Genomic DNA, 5679 nt, shown 5'->3' with positions numbered 1-5679 from the left:
CCTTAGGCAATGGCTCAAAGAGAAACTGAAATGAATAAAAACATACATGTATTAGTTTTCATGAATAGTAAAGACAGAAACGGGGAAATTATTGGTAAATGGCGGTCATCCGCTTGACCAAATACTGAACCTAATAAATTCAAGAAATGCTTATTTCAGTTTCAGTAATTTCAACCTGTTGTAGGGGTGTAAGGGAGCAGACCAGTACCCAGGGGAGGCCATGCGCCCCCCCCCCTCGAGCCATGAAATATTTTAATGCAAATCTACAAAAATAACATGGGTAATTCTTAACATTTTGCAAGATTAGATTAGATTTTCTTCTTGTATAAATGAATGGGTTGTCTTTGGAGAGAGGCAGACTCCAGACGTCTGCAGTCTACTATATTTAGCAATTTTAGTTTTATAACCATTTATGAGAAGCTACTAAATGTTCCAATTTGGTCGGGACAGTTCACCATGTTGACTCCCTGTTTTGACTTTTTTCGAACTGCAGTCTTGATGAGAAAATGTCCTCCTTTTGTGGTTAATTCAAATTCAGACATGTTCTTCATTATAAGGATAATTCCATAGCGTTGGTGGTCACATTGAGGGTACGAATTCCCATGGCGGAGGGGGATCTCCCACCTCCCCACCAACTATGTAGTTCTATTAAAATTTTCCCCCATTAAAATTTTCCGAGGGTAAGAGTTTGTGTTTTAACAAGGAAGATAAGCAATTAGTTTGGACATGAAACATACTTTAGTAAGAATAACATCATAAACACATACAAAGAAATAATAACAAAGAATGTTGTCAGCCTGTGTGTGAATGTTGCATACATCTCTCTCTCTCTCTTTATGGCTGGTAACAGCATGGGCTAATCATTACACATAACAACTCTAACGTTGCATAACTAAAATCCTAAAATATTCTGACTTTCGTTTAAAGCTGAGGCTGTAAAGGACCACTCAGCACAAATAAGGACAAATCACAGGACAACACAAAAGAAATTATACTGGCCATGAGGCCAGTCGCCAGAGCCTCGTTAGTCTGCAGTCCAGGGTGTACTATGTGGAAGTGAGGTTGACTATTGGGTGCACTACGTGGAAGGAGCACCCCTTACACCCCCCACATTCGTAGAATTCAACGGAAAGGAGTAGGTACATAACATTTCTACAATATCTAAGCATGTCAGCTACATCTAGGTAGGGGCTGGAGGTACAAATTTAGTGCAGGGGTGAGAAAATCATTCTTGGGCGCTGAAATCTCTAGCTACAACTCTGATAAGGAAATATTTCCTTTCGAGAGACCATTAATAGATTTACACCATTATAAAAACATAATACAATAAAGTATGGAAATTTAATTACCATCATTTTTAATAGAACGCAATAATTAAATAATATCCAACACTTATATAAAAAAAATCACCTATATTATAATTTCTTGACATTTTGAACCAGTCGTTAAAGGAATTAATTTACTAGTTTATAAATTAGCAAATTAATTTGTTTATATATGTTTATAAATATATATAAATTAATTAATTAATTAATGATATATATTTCATAAGAATTATATGTATAGACACACACACACACACCATCACACACACACACACACACACACACATAGGGTGAGTCAAAATTATGTGAACAATTTGTTTTCTCTTCTATTCCAGGTTGTTAGTACCCATGGCTGACAGTCTCACATTGGAGGAGAGAAGAGTGGTTGCAAGCTTAATGGAAGTTGTGCAGTCGGCGACAGAAGTGTGTCGAAGGTTTGCAGAACGATTTCCAAATAGACAACCACCAACTCGTTTAACAATATATCGCAAACCAGAAGTTTGTAGCAACTGGATCAGTAGCAGACAATTATCACGGAAATGCGGGCCGACCTAGAACTGGCAGAAGTGAAGTAAACATTGCTGCAGTGCAGGAGGCCATACTACGGAGTCCATCAAAATCGACGAGACGTTGCAGTCTGGAAACAGGGATCCCACAGAGGACAGTGAACCGAATTCTATCCAAGGACCTTGGCATGCGACCAAATCACTTACAAATCGTTCAAGCTTTGACTGCTCGGCAGAAAAAGGTACGAGTAGACAGACTGCTGTGAGATTCTGGCAGAAATGTCACGGATGCAGCCGGGCATTGTTAGTCAAATGATTTTCAGTGATGAAGCTACCTTTCATACCATTGGTCATGTTAATCGTCATAACACAATTTTCTGGGGTACTGAAAATCCACGTATCGTTCGTGAGCATGAACGTGCATCCCCGAAGGTCAACGTGTGGTGTGCCGTGACCGCTACTGGTGTGCTTGGTCCGTATTTCTTTACAACCCAAACGGTGAATGCAGATGACTACTTGCAAATGCTGAAAGAGTTTGCCATTGATAACATGTCCCTACAACTTAGACAAGAAGGGTATTTTCAGCAAGATGGTGCACCGCTCCATTTTGCTTGTACCGTTCGCGATTATCTTGATCATAAGTTCCCAAGGCGTTTGATTTGTCGCTGCGGACCGTTGTCATGACCTTCCCACTCTCCGGATCTCACACCCTATGACTTCTGGTTATGGGGTATGATAAAGGAACGCGTGTATAGTACAAAAGTGAGAGACCTCAAAGAACTCAAGGACAGAATAAAATGTGTGATATCCAACATTTCCCCCGAAATGTGTGTTCTGGAACTAAATTGTACTGTTGAACGTTGGTTTGAGTGCATTAATCGTGCTGGTGGTCAGGTTGAGAGACTGTATAACGAAAACTCTGAGTAAATACTTTCTCTCAAATAGTGTTCACATAATTTTGACTCACCCTGTATATATATATATATATATATATATATATATATATACACACACACACACACACACACAAGGTTTCGGGCTTCGACCCCCCTTAAAGAAATCCTGGGTACGGGCCTGTAAGGGAGACTCTTTCCTAAAAAATTCAAATATCATCCTGCCTTCCACGTAGAACACCTTGTACTGCTGCAATTTGCAGACTAGTGAGTGTCTTGCTTATGGAATATTGCGCCAGTGTAACCCTCTGTTGGGCTCGTGCTCTGTTGTCCCTGTATGTTTGTGATTGCCCCTTCATCTATTTCAGTTTACGACTGTTTATCCTCATCTTCGCAATTAGTCTATAATGGAGAAACACAAAACTAAACAAAACAAATGAATCTACTGTACAAATACGCACGGCGTGTAATATAAATACATCTTAGGTTTAACGATGATTAAGAATCGGTTTTTTTCAATTCTGGATTTTAAGAGTGGCATACAATTCCTACTGGAATGTCCGCTGAATCAGCAAGCAAAATAGAATCTTGAGAGTAAGAAAAGAACTAAATATGCTTGAAAAATTTAATCTTTCCTTATGAAATTATTTTTTTCGTGTTTATTCACTTATTTGGTGTTACTTTTTTATTATTATTATTATTATTATTATTATTGTGTTGTCATGGATTGTATTTTTGCACATACCTTATTTTAAATGTTTAAATCATAAAATAATTACTTTTTGTGTTATTCACGTTTGATTTCAAATATTTGGAATATTTTTATATGCCTCTTCGACAAAAAAATTGAGGCAACGAGGTCCTGGTTTATATTTGTGTTGGCTATCAGAAAGATTTAGGGAGGACAACTCCTCATGTAGCACAGAAAACATAGAGAAATGTAGAGAAATAGTAGACATCTAAATCATCGCACTTAAAGCTCTGAAACATGTACTCTGACAACCCTTCGAGCGGCACCAAAAATCTACTGTAATCAAGAGGTCCGATACCTAGTACATAAAGTGCATGCTGTACTCTTTGGGTACCAATCAGGTAAACTGAGAAACGTATCGTTATAGGAGCAACAAAAACTGATTTTGGTGAACGGGTAGACTTTCCAAGTAACAAATTGATGCGATTGTTGCGCCTGTAGAGACTGAGATAAAGGAATTTGTGTGAGCTGATCTACGATATCCAGGGAAATCGAAAAAAATTTTGTTCTAGAATTTTATGTGAAAGCCTGGGGGAAATAAAAAGTCAACATTCGTTAAAATTATTTCTATTAGACACTTTGTCTGTCTGTGTGAACCAAAGAATCTATAGTCAACAATCGATTAGTTGCAATACATAAAAAAATAACTGAAGCTACTAATATGAAATATTTTTTAACTGAACTTGCTAGGGTGTTGATGATCTCTATTAGCCAATTAATTTCAATGTTAGAGAGGAGTGAACTGAATTCTGAAGCACTAAGACCCTCAGACCTCCCCACACTCTTCTTCCCCGTTTCGGAGTACATTGTACTGGAAATGAACGTTAAAACAAAATTTCAATGCCAGTTAATATTTCTGTCGGGAGAAATGGCTTAACCAACATAACTTTTAATTTTTACATTGTAGTCTGTGCTAATAAAGTTAATGTAAACTTACCTTCTACAAATGGAATTTTATATATAACGTTTACGCTTTATGAAGAAAGAATAGCTGTGCAAATTAATACAGAGATGCTTCCAATGAATTCTGTAGAACAAGCTGCGTACCACAACCTACAGAAGCATCTCCAATCCAAAAGCCATCTCATTTACAAGACAGTTAATGATGTCTTATCAGTAATTGGTTGACAGCCAACGGCGGCTCTTCGACAACACCATCCCTACTTGACACGACGTACAAAACAAAACCACACCACAACACTGGATAGGATTCATCCACTATAAACTACATGCATTTTATCATTACACACAAGCTGTAGTTATAGATTTCTGCGTCCGTGAAAATAATGTATTTTGGCATTCATTCACAAACTGATGCCTTCCTCTCCGACTTGAAATAAAGACAGTAATCACTAGGTGTCGGAAGTTGAAAAAATATTTTCTTTTCTGGGCCTTGAATGCAATGCTAATCAGTTCCCCTTCAGTTAGCACAAGAAAGTTTTTATTTGAATTATTTTGCATTTTTTCTTCTAGATAATTTTTAAGTTGTTTCTTTTTGCCATTTTTGTTGTACTTTGATAATTTTTTAGGTTCCTATTTACTCCTTTTCTGCTGTTTCGTAAATTTTAAATGCATGTGCTGGCGTAACTTACATATTTCAATTTTTTAACACGATCTTTATGGAAATTGAATGGAATTGAAATATGGAATTGAATCATTAATTGTGGTAAATGTATTTTTTCCCCAGCGAACTTAAAATATTTTGGGTGAAGCCTACTTTCAAGTTCCCTTGCTGGCCACTATTATTGTTTTAACGCTTTAATGTGTGGTTTTAAATTTAAAGTAGTCACAACTTTATGAAAAATATTTAATCTGATGCACGATGCACACGACACACAACTGTATTTTCAGATGCTCACAGACTACTCTATTGCGCAAGGCCGGCCCATTCTGAAAGTAGTTGAATGACTTGTACAGAAAAAAACCTTGTGCTGTATTTTAAGTAAAAGTATTGGAAACGGGACTGGAATTTTTTCATGTAGAGTTTTCAACATTAGCAAGAACCCTTCAATATTTCCTTACAATTTGAAATATTGTAAACTTTGGATTTCACCATTTTGTTTCCCTTTCCATTAAATTTCAAACGAGTCCACAACTGGTTTCTAGTTTTAACTGTTCCAAAATTGCACTTAGTTTTAATTTCGTACACAAATATCACATGTCATTAATAAGGAAATCAAAAATTCAATTTGTTTTCTATACAA

This window comes from Lepisma saccharinum, chromosome 1 (assembly GCF_977018435.1).
Source record: "Lepisma saccharinum chromosome 1, izLepSacc3.1, whole genome shotgun sequence".
NCBI lineage: Eukaryota > Metazoa > Arthropoda > Insecta > Zygentoma > Lepismatidae > Lepisma > Lepisma saccharinum.
This window is presented reverse-complemented; position numbering follows the sequence as displayed.